Genomic DNA, 12868 nt, shown 5'->3' with positions numbered 1-12868 from the left:
TTGTGCTAGAGCCACATTCTGTAACTAAAATATTTAAAGGCATACAGACTAACAAAGCGACAGGTCCGGACAATCTGTCGGCTTTCTTTCTCAAAAATTTTGCAGATGAACTCTCTCCAGTATGGCACAAATTATTTCAGCTCTCCATAGACACATTCACAGTACCCAATTTATGGAAAAAATCAATCATAATCCCGGTACCCAAGAAAGTATACCCTCAAGAGGACAATGACTATCGGCCGGTGGCCATTACCTCCAATGTTTTTAAATCTCTAGAGAGGCTTATGATTGAAGTACTACATTCAGAAGTAGAACCCATGCTTGACACAAACCAATTTGCTTACACCAAAAACCGGAGCACGAGCGATGCCATATTAACAATTATGCACCTCATTCTTAAGCACCTAGAGAGTCCTAATGCGTATGCCAGATTGCTTTTTGTTGATTTTAGCTCCGCTTTTAACTTAATCCAGCCAGACATCCTTCTCAAGAAACTGGTAGAGCTTAAAGTCAACCCTTTTCTAATCCGGTGGTACCACTCATTCCTGTCAAACAGGCCTCAACAGGTGAAATTTAATGGGTCTTTGTCTGACTCTGCAGTCTGTAGCACCGGCGCCCCCCAAGGCTGCGTCAGCTCTCCGTTCTTATTTACACTATACACTAATGACTGCGTCAGTACTGCACCTAACCAACACATAGTAAAGTTTTCTGATGACACTGTCATTCTCAGTCTTCTCACTAAAAACACAGACATCAGTGTTCACAAAGCTGCTGTGGACACGTTTGTTAATTGGTGTGACTCACACCAACTTCATATCAACACAAAAAAGACATTAGAAATGTTGGTGGATCCCAGATCAGTTGGTGACAAAAGCACTGTGACCATACATGGTTCTGGCATTGCACAGGTGTCCTCCTTCAAGTACCTAGGGGTACATATCGACTGTGACTTGAGCTGGCGCACACATGTGGCAGATGTGTGTGCCAGAACTCACCAACGCCTCCACTTCATGCGCAGACTTAGGGTTTTTGGGGTCAGTAAAAATATCATGATCATATTCTACAGGGCAACAATTGAGTCCATTCTCCGATACGGTATTACCAGCTGGTTTGGGAACCTAACTGTCAAGTCAAAAACACAGATTTTCAACCTAGTTAAGACAGTAGGCAAAATCATTGGAACACCAGTACCTCTCAACCCACAGGAGCTCTTTGACCAAACCACAATAAGACAGGCTCAGACTATCCTATCTGACAGCTCCCATCCTCTGCACTCTGAATATACACTGTTAAACTCAGGTAGGAGGTACAGGGTTTCTCTGTGCAAACACAACAGGTACAAACACTCATTCATCCCTCTCTCAGTCAAGCTCATCAATGTAAAACGGTAAAAATGAATGTATGACAACATGTGAGAAGCTATGTCTTTTTGACAGTTGAATGTATGTTATGAGATGGAGTAATGTATAGGTAGCTAGGACTATATGGGGAGTGGGGGGAGGGATAACTGTATGCACAGGGAACAAGATCTGGTAGATGAGTATGCAAGGATGGATGAATGAGACCAGAATTAATGTTGATCGTATGCCTGGTTGGATTGCTATTGCTATTGTTGCACAGGTATGGATGTATGAATGGAGGAGCAGTTTTGGTCAGGATGAATGCTGAGTGTTTGGTGTGATTGCTATTTGCACAGGAGTGTGGGAATTTACAGATTGCTATTTTTTTGCACATGAATGCTTGTTTGCACAATACTATGTACAACAGTTCTTGAGCCTGTTTGTCCAATAGTTTTTACTGATCGTTTTCGTATCTGTGATTTGCCAATACTATGTACAACAATTTTGCACTTGCCCATGTGATGAACTGATTGTGTGTTGTATGTTGTATGTTGTTTCGTACTGATGTGATGCAGCTATTGCCCAGATCCAAACAAATTTCTCCCCTGGGAGACAAAATAAATTGACTTTGACTTTGACTTCTATATTGTACGTATAACAATATAGACATGCATAAACACAAGTACACAGTTAGCGCCATCAAACCATCAAAAGAAGCAGCAAGAAGGAAACAGGGTTCTCAGACTCATTTCGGTCTTTTATCACGCACTCCCGCCACAAATCGTATTTCTCATGCTGAAAAAAAACCCTGGGCTATTTAATGTGCCGCAGCGCGCAAACATTACCTGGCCGCGCTGCCCTCATCATGGAGGAATCAAGCACCTCAAACTGAATCCCCTGCAGTTCTGCCGTGAGGTGCCACTTATCAGCCAATAATAAAAAAAGAAATGGGCTACACAATAGCCGATCAGAAAAAAACTTGTATTTTGTATCTGTTGTATCTGGGTAAGATTGAATCCAGCAACCAATGAAAATAAAGCATCCTGGAATTGCGCGCGAATGATCTTCCCAAAGTTTTGTTCACCTGAGGAAATCACTGAAGTCGTCTCCTGTTTTAATGTTACAACAAATTCGCAATGGTTTGTCACAAGCAATGACAACTTGACTGCAGTTCACTCTTTTTCCTTTCTTAACTTTTGCATTTCATGCAGTTATAAGATGAAGTGTCTTGAGTTTGGGGATTCGTTGAGTAGTTATGATTTTATTTAAGATCACCAAAAGGAGGCTGTCAATGGATAGTCTGATGTTACAAGGAAGTATCAGAGTTATTATAGTCTTAGCTCTCCCAATAGTTTACCTCCCATTTTCTGATGTCTCAATGATTGAGGAGCAGCGTCCCCTTGGCAACTTGCCGCTATTTTGCGTTCTCATTTCTTCCTCCTTCTGCAAATTATGACAGGTGCCACAGCTGTATGTGCAGGTTGTGTAATGCTTCCTCAAAGTGTTCTTGGTAATGCTCAAACTCGCAAAATGCCTTTGTCTGTGATTTGACTAATACAAGTACGCAAACTTTGCAAAAATTAAATAAATATAGGTTTGTTTTGCTTGTCCTGTCTTACTTGCACCCCATGGCCTTCAAATCAAAGTCTTCTAAAACAAAAAGCTTTTCAGTTATTTTTGTCTTTTTCCACAGGTCTACAGACATTAAGACATTTCACACAATGCCACAATGAATGACCTCAGCATCAGAGATGTCTCACCTCATGACTGGCACCTATCTTCCTGCATAGTTACTGAGATAAAGAGAACACGAAGTGACACAACGTCTACGGGTGGGGTGGTATAATGTGACTGAAAGCACTTCTGCAAGAATTTGATTGAGCCCTTTCTTTGTTCCAGCACACTATGTTCTCACAACCCCCCCTTCTTAATATTTCACTTGAAAAATGTTTGCACTAGAACATTTGCCATTCACCTTTTTTCTTTTACTCTAGATTACAAAACATATAATACTGTGAGAATAAAACCAAATGTTTTGACATTAAAAACAAATTACTGGCCAAGCATCTAATTTAAATTTCTGTAAATTTCTGTAAATTTCCGTCAAACATAAATTGACGTAGATAAATGCAATGAGTGATTCATGACATGATAAATCAAGTAAGGATGATTCAGTTAAACAAATAGCCTGAAAGGTAGAGGGGACAGAGTATCTGTGCATACACACACAGACACACATACGACACTGTTGAATCATCAACAAAGTCCCATGGAAAAAGCCATTGGCAAAACCTTCTAGTCGGACAAACGTTCCAAAAACCCTACTGGCTTCCAGCAAACATACCATCCTTTTATTTAGTTCTGTGGAACACAATGGTCCTGCCTCAAGTTTGAAAATGTGCTTTGATGTTTCCACAAATGAGCATACTGGTGTTCTATCTGCCGCCAAGATAACTCCTGTGCCCATCAAGGTGTGCTGGATGTGACAAGGTACATAGGCAGTAAGGGGCATCAGGCCAAACAGCAGGCACTGACGTCAACCAACACAGTCAAAAATGTTTACTTGCCAGACTGCAGAGATGAGTGTACAAGAGGTCAAGGTACATTTAAATGCATAATGTTGACTGCAATGTACAAGAATACAATTTTCCCCAATGAATACATCTAATTCTATGATTATGCATAAGACATTCCTACTTGTATTGTTGGGGGGGGGCGGAATGCGGAATGGGGGCGGGTCGGGGCTTGACCGGGGGGATATGTCACTCTTGCCGGTCTTCAAAACTTGAGAGCCCTGAGGAAAGACAAATGGGGGGTACCACATCCACAGACAGTCACAGGCCAAATCCCATTTAGTTTAAAAGGCCAAATGGCTGATGTTATAAAATACCTCATACATCTGTTAGTACTTCCTCTAGGATGGTACAACCTCCGCATTGAGGGGAGCAAATAAAATTCACTGTGTAAAGGGTGTTGGGAGTCCAATATGATGACCTGAGCTTTCTGTGTGGCTCTGACTTGGTACAGGTGGCAAAGATCATTTCAATTTACAACAGTCAGTGTGGACACATGTGTCCAGTTTCCGAGCGTAGTCCGGTTCAGTGGCGATTTTAGCCTGAAGTTTCTGGTGGGGCAAATTTGTATAACGTCATGTCACGTCAAAAAAATAGAGGTAGCTGATTATTATAACAGTAGACCTACGTATATAGACCAGTCAGGTATACTTTGGGCTGCATTTTGAGTGCCAGCAGGGAGCAGACATCCTATTTCAAATACATTTCACATGCTTTAGCGCTCAGCACGACACAAAGATGTTGCCTATAATAATAATAATATTGCATTATATTTTAAATGCACTCTTCGTTCCAAAGAATCTCAGAGCGCCAACATGGTACGCACTATAATATAGCATTAAAGTAAAAAGATAAGACAGACATATAGCTTCAATAACATGCATAATTTATTAAAATAAAACTTTGTAAAAACAAAAAGACGATCTCCTTCAGCTCCAAAAAAAAAGTTTTGACTCACCAACGCCGATAACTTAAAAAGGAAGTTGGCGCGACGGTTCTTTGATTGAGCAAACCTCTCGATGACTTTGTTGTTAAAATCCAGCAGTCCATTAATGAACGAGTTTTCAATAGAAAGCATGGAGCGTTCAGTCTCTTCTGTCCCATCGTGTTCCTTGTGAAAGTCTTAATCTGAAAGTCTTAATCCTTTTCAATAATCAACGTTATTCATTGTATTAAAAAACTCTTCCAAAGTTGTCGAAATCTAGCAATAGCTAACTAACCTGTAACTGGAATTGATCTCACACTCAATGTATGTTTTTTTTCTTAGTCTCGGGGTAGCCTACAGTTCTCGTGGGTTTCGCATTATTCCAGTCTATATTACGTAGAATACGTAGATTACACAGTTTACGCCTAGGGGCAAATTTGAAATTGCCCCTCGTCTCAATGTTAACTTTGGCCTGTGTGGTTCGCACTCATTGGTGTTTCTATGGTAACGGGAGGGCAGTGTGGGTCTTTGCCCTCCCAGAAACCGGAAACATTGCACATAAACGTTCATTCATGTCTATGGCAAGCACACAGGCAGAAAAACACACAAATCAAATTACTCCAAAGCAAGACTGTAATGCTTGTGAGTCAAGTTTATTCACACAAATATTTACGCTACTTTGCATATATATATATAGTTTGCCACGAAGTAGGAATGGATCGAGCCTTTTGCACAACAGCCCCATCTGGTGGGGCACTGCCCCACCTGCCCCTTATGTAGAAGCGTCACTGGTCCGGTTTCAATCGAAGATCCAATTCATGTAACTCCCCTAATCTAGATTTCCTGTGTCCGACTGAAATCCGATGTACACCCCCAGATAAGTGATCGGATTACGCTGGAAATCGGACAATGCGCGCATGTAACTCTCGAAACTAGATTACAACTGGACAACAATAACTTTTGCGCATGCTTGAGAGCCTGCCCATAGACATATACATGCTATCATGATATGATAATCGCTGCTAGACGCTCACTGTTCTTGTGCTCCCTCTCATTCACTTTGAAATACTGAAACCGAAACTGAAACTTTGAAACTGAAACATTGACTGCGACTGAACGTGCTTATTCACCGAAATATTTTCATATTACTTTTCCACCACTTGTTAGTCATGGAATCCATTCATATCGATATGAATCAATCAATACTAATACAACTTTAACTGTGGTGTGTTTTTATTTTTTCATTTCACAACTTATTTACTGTATAATCAATGGTAGCAGATGCCAGCTTGTAAACATTCCACATTTGATTTGAACTGACGCGGCCAAGATCTGGATTTGTCCCTGCCATGTACCGTGAGATAACGCAGTTAGCCCCCCATGGAGAGAAAAGTCGGGGTTTGGCCGAAATCGGGGTCCTGCCATCATGTGACCGCATTACCAAATCAACAGATCATAACAAATGTCAAAACTGACAATCTTTGGTATGCCTTTTTACAAACACTTTCAGTGTTGGAATTGAAGGTTAGTTTATCATCCAGGATGGTTCCCAAGTATTTACACTGCTAAACTGCAGTCACAGGCTCCTATCACTGGTTCATGACTATGGTCCTCATCATACCAAAGGCTGTCTATTACACTGTCATCCCCAAACTTAGGCACATTTATGTCTTTATCATGAGTCTGGCAATCATGTGTATGGGCCATTCTACCGAATTTGTGTAATATGCAGTCCCTCAACAATAAAAACTATTTACAAAACAATTAGGTATTTAGGCATAGATATTTACTAAGAAAATGTTATGGTCTATATAAACCCAATGCATTAAATGAGATAGTGATAAGCTAAATATATACAAAATCATCATTTATAGGGTACTTACTATTGGGAAGTAGCTGTCCCCAACCCTGACATCTAAATTCCAATGCCTGTAAATAACACCTTTCAATTATTATTATTTATTTTTTTCAATGATCTAATTTCAAAAATCTTTATGATTGGGTTCAAACAGAACTTGGAATATTTAGATTTATTGTGGGTTTAATTTTTGAATAAATAAACTATACTCAAAAAAATCATGTCCTCAGTTTTCATTTCACTACCGAAACACAAGAGTTTTAGTCCATTGGCTGAGCCTGTGTTTTAGCCACGACCCTGCATTTTTGACCATGCAGTGACACTGCATCCCTGTCCCTCATGGTTGAATGGTAAGTAGCTAAATCCCATAGTTTTTATATGCGTGTTCCAAAGTCTGAAAATCGACGTGTAACCTTAAGAATTGTCACTACCGAAACCCATGTTTTCTTCAATTAAGTAAACCTTCTGGGGTTTAATGCAAAATTATGTTTGTATGTGTGTACACCTCTTCAAAGATTTGTTTGCAAGCTGTGTGCTTGCTAGAATTCTTTATTTATGCTTAAAGTTAGCTAGAATTGTCACTACCGAAACAGTCACTACCAAAACATATTAGCCTGGATACCAGCCCAAACCCCGCCCACAAAAAATTTTGTCAGGGAGATTTGGTCTGGCTCTGGGTTAATTGGGAGAGAGTTTCATCGGTAGGATCAAACCGGACCAATCAAATTGGCAGGGCGGGCTTTATACGTTGATGGACAGATACCAACGCTTGAGTTGAATTAACCGGTAGATTCGAACTCCGACCAAGATGGCCGCGTCTCGGGTGCTTAGTGGGGAATATTTTATGTGAATTAAGCTATCTACACGACTTTTTAATGTCTACATTGACTCGGTTAGTTGTGCATGTGCAACACGAATGTTACAGAGTATTGTTTGTCTTAACTAAAGTTCTCTAGACCATTATTGTTATATCATTGCTAACGTGTACACAAAAAACCCATCGAAATAAACTGTAGCTTGTAGCCTTAATGCTAATTAATTAACGTGAGCAGGCATATCTCAACAGACATTGACAGCGCATTCATTTTGAAAGAGGAACAGAGAAACGCGATTAAGGCATTTGTCATTGAAAAGATGTTTTTGCCGTCCTTCCTAGGGATCAGGTAAAAGTTTAATCTATCAGATGGTAATAGGCTACTACGTTGCTCTGATTGGTTCTAGGTATCCAATTCAGCGAATAGGCATTTTCTTTCCTGGTTCGTTGAAACACGCCCCATAATCACAGCCCAAAGGTCCGGTATCAGACTCATATTCTGACTAGAATCATGAGTATGACATCGTCAGGCTAAAAACATATAGTAGTGACCTGATGATTTCGGTAGTGACAAAATGAAATGGTAAGTAGTTCAATTCCATCATTTTTAAATAAATGTGTTGTGTGGACTAAAGGGCGGCCCAGAGCACCTTTTGGAAGATTTTGGGAGAGAAATGAACATCCATCCAACAGCGCAGTCACTACCAAAACAGTGCAGCACTACCGAAACACTGGATGTTTTGTAAAAAATTAAGTATATTGAGTAATCAACTAAAATGTCATGATATTGATTGGATTAATGTATGTTCAATTTCATCAATCAACAACTCTGGAATCAATATGATCAGTATTTTGCATTTTACAAAGAAATATTGCACTTAGATTTTGATTAATTGTATAAATTGAACTTAAAAATTGGGTAAAAATTTCATTTTTATGGATTTCATTGTGAGAACCTTCAAGAAATATTTGTAAAAATACTCTTCAGAGAAGGGAAGGAAACACAATCTGAACTGGTCAATAATACAGTTTTTTACAATTGCTAAAACACATTCTTGAAACAGTCACTCATTTTCTCTAAACTCTAAACACAAAACCTCATCTTCAAGCATTATTTACAAAACCTCTGAATCCTCTTGCAAAATGAAACTTTCGCCTCAAAACAGTTTTACCTGAGCTCAAAATCAAACACTGCTGTCAAATCATAAACAAAGTGTTCAAAATGATATACACTTTCAAGCAGTCAGTAAACAATACACCAAAAAATAGAAAACACACTGTTCAAAACATATATTTCTTAGGGAGAAGTACATTTTTTTTTTTTACCACAAAACAAATTTCATATCTATCAATCATTGACTTTGATGAATGAAAACATGTGCTCTCATAGTAGCTACACAAATGCATCAAAAATTACTACTTTGCTTTGCTCTAATTTGTGTTGGTTCTTTCTCCTTCTTGTACCCCTATAGTACTGTACCCTGCATCTCACTACTCACAACTCACTCTTGTTCTTTGTTGATATGAACCTGCAACCAGTCAAAATCTATTAAGCAATCAGTACTGTTACTGTACCAAATAGAAAGCACAATGTTCAGGGCCATACAACTTGTTTACGTATTGTCCTTCTACAGCCTACAATGCACTGTAGGCCTACTACAGTATACACTACCACAGTAAAAGGGACACAAATCAAAGGAGTCAACGTGGTGTTTACTTGTCCTCCACCCCTCATATTGTTTCTTCTATTCATTCTCAGACTTTCTCCTTCCCACCTTCAACAACCTGTTTGCTCCCTTACGTAACTGGCTCATATTGGTTGTGTCACATCATTTGATACAAGTTAAATCAATTTTGAGTGGTTGTGTTCAATCAATGACATTTGTTCTCTATTTGTATTTGATTGTTGCCACTTGTGTTTACCAGTATGGATGACATGTGAATTAGAGTGCAGAATGTGTTTTAAGACTGATAATGTGTTTAGAGTTTTGCTGAAAAGTCTAAGTGAGACCTGCAAATTGTGTTTTACCATGTGAAATAGTTTAAGGTATTGACAACAGAACTTTGGAGAACTTTGTTCAGCCAATGGGTTTTAGTGTTTTAGCAATTGTAAAAAACTGTAATACTTTTTTACTATAGTAAATGTGATGTTTCGGTAGTGACAATTTTTGGAAGAGGAAAAACATTCCAACACATTCTGAAAATACAATATAAAAATGTACTGTTCTTTTACTAGATATGTGTACTTTAGATATGGTACAATATACTGTACATACGGACAAAGTTTTGGGAATAAAACATAAAACAATTCAAAATATTTCCGACCTGACTTTGCACCAATTCGGTAGAATGGCCCGTATACAAGACAAATAAAAGCGGAGAAAGAACGCAGCCCTGAGGAGATCCTGAGTCAATTACAGTTTTTTACAATCGGATACACACTAAAATCAAAAGTGTAGCACAATTATCAAAACCTTCACTCAAGGAGCAAAACAACGGCTCAGATCTGCACAACTATAAGCTCATTTAAACATCACACTTTTTGCGAAACCATACACACAAGTGGTTTGCAAAGCACTAAACACACTTTTATGCTTTAGACACAGACGTATATCAAGATGACACTTCCCTGCAATTCCAAAACACTGACAGTCAAAATACTACACCATGTGGCAATCGGTTGAACACAGCCATCAGGTGCGCAAACACATGATTGCTTACAGTTTTTCTCAATCGCTTTGGCGAATTTTTCCATTCACTGTTTACGTTTTCAAAACAGCTCACACACAGCCCGTAACAGAAGCTGAAATGACCAAAACACTGTATGATGTTTGCAGAATGACACTACCTTCTCAAAATCTTACCACACACCCATCAAAACCAAACATTTCCTTCAAAACCTACAATTTGGGCTCAATTGAAAATGTATGTTTTCTCATTTATTTAACAATGGATAGCAAAACTCAAAATACAGCTTTCAATATCAACCTCTAAAACCATCACTTCAACTTTTGTGCAACACCCTCACAGTATTGACTATTTTACCACTGACAACGTACTACAATTTGGGATTTGTACTGAGCACTCTTACTTAGGAAATATATTGTCAGAAAGTATTTGAAATCTGAAAATTTGTAAACAGAAAAATATTGTAGTTCTATTTTTGTATTGCTGAATACTGTAAAAGGTTTTGTAAACAAGGTCCTGACAACACCATTGATTTACATTTGTTCTGTGTACAAAATGGCAAATATTGTGACAAAAAAAGATTTACTGTATTGCAGTAATTTTTTACAGTAACATTTTCCACAAAGAAAGAAATCAAAATGACTGCAATATGCAAAAAAAAAAGTCAAATATCAAACATAAAGTTCCATAAAGCAAATGAAAATCCGGTAAATATTGCATTTTTAGGTATTGTCTAGGCGGGCCTGACGATCAGGCCACATGTTTTCATCCACATCACAATTACTGTAACATGGTGAATTACAGTTGCCCTAATTTCATTTGAGCACCTTCTAGGAGCATGTCCCCTGACAGGGGCCCCTCTATCTCTACCTCGACCACTACCTCGACCTCTTCCTTGTCCTTGTCCCCGTCCTTGTCCTCGTCCTTGATCCATGGATGCTTTCAACTTCAATCTATTGACCTCTTTTATAGGTTGAGAACAACTTGATTTGTTGTGCACAGAGAGTTCACACAGGTGCTGACGATATTTAGAAGTGTCTTCAATGTGTTGACATGGTTATTCAATGAGGTTTTGTGTCTTTCTCTGAGAAGTGTGTAAACTGTTTTGAAAAGTGTGTTAAAACTCAAAGAAATTTGCGTGAAAGCAATGAGAAATGGTAAACCCATTCGCCAGAGAAGACTCTTGCTGTGCAAAGGAGATGTGAGCATTAGATGAAGTTGACCCATGATTCGCTAAATTCCTGAAAACGATTGGGAAAAACTGTAATTGTAGACACACCAATCAGGTTTAAGCACAATAAAAATGCAGCAGATGAGTTCACCTATCTTGAATCAAAATGGAAGGAATCAGAGCGAGAAGAGTGAGGGTGAGAACCACGGAGGAGGAGGAGGAGGAGGAGGAGGAGAAGGAGAAGGAGAAGGAGAAGGAGAAGGAGAAGGAGAAGGAGAAGGAGAAGGAGAAGGAGAAGCAGAAGGAGGAAGAGGCAGAGGCGGTGCCAGAGGTAGAGGTAAAGGCCGAGGTGAAGGGAGAGATAGAGGAAAATGAAGACCTGAAGCAGGAGAGGCTCAAAGAAGAGGACGAAATTTGACAGATGACATGCGCGCCACACTTGTTGACCATGATATTGCCTGTGATGTGGACGAAACTCTCTGGCCTGATCCAGCTAGGAGGAGGGCTAATGTTTCAAATTTTCTGTAAAGTATTTTCTTTTCTTTTTTTTTGGTAATGGATAGAAAGAAATGTTATGTTTTTCCAAAAGCTTGTGTTTTGCAGTTACAGTATGAAAACTGAGACTTATTTAGTCGTTTTGTTATTGTTCACCATGTTGACCGATTTGGGTGTATGGAGAGAATAAAATACTATTTTCATCAGCATTGGTCTTGTGTAGTGTTTTTACTGTATTGTGTAAATTCACTTTCTCTGTGTACTTCACTTACACTACTCTAATCACTGAGAAGTAGTATTGCTAAAAGTGTTTTAGGTTTATAACAGAAGTGTGTAAGTGGTACAAACAGAATTCAGTATAAGCAATGTGTGTGTTTCATATGGTAACAAAATATGGTTTTGTTAAATGAGTGTATAGATTTTACAAGAGTGTTTCATTTTGTAATGGATCTGATGTTTTTGCTCATTGGGTGTGTGGTTGTGCTTATTGTGTGAGGCGATTGAAAAGCAAAACAAAGCAGTCGAAATTGTGTGTATCCGATCGTAAAAAACTGTAAACAACAAACATTATTAAAAATCCAAATTAAAATCTGACAGCAGCCTGTGTGCAAAGCTGTGAAACGGAAATCAATTAAAAGCTGAAGAGAAATCATTGAAGAGCAGTCTTGCAAGTATTTTGTTCCCTTCCAGATGCATCAAAACAATATTTAACAGGGTTGCAATAACATCTTCAGTCCCTCTCCAGGCCTTATAAGCACACTGGAGAGAGTCTAATCTATCTTGTATAATTTCTAAATATTGTTTCTTAACAATGTAATGTCATTGCTGATGTGACTTTGGCCACTGGAACCGTACTGTAAATTCTTTCCAAATTCTGGGTACCTTTTGCTGTTCCACAGAGGACTGGAAGGTATGCAAAAGGAAGATATGTGTAAAAATGACACTCACTCTATAGGAGAAGACAGACTCCTGTGCGTCTCCCTTTCTCTTACACACACACACAC

The sequence above is a fragment of the Sprattus sprattus genome, assembly GCF_963457725.1.
Source record: "Sprattus sprattus genome assembly, chromosome: 6".
NCBI classification, from domain to species: domain Eukaryota; kingdom Metazoa; phylum Chordata; class Actinopteri; order Clupeiformes; family Clupeidae; genus Sprattus; species Sprattus sprattus.
This window is presented reverse-complemented; position numbering follows the sequence as displayed.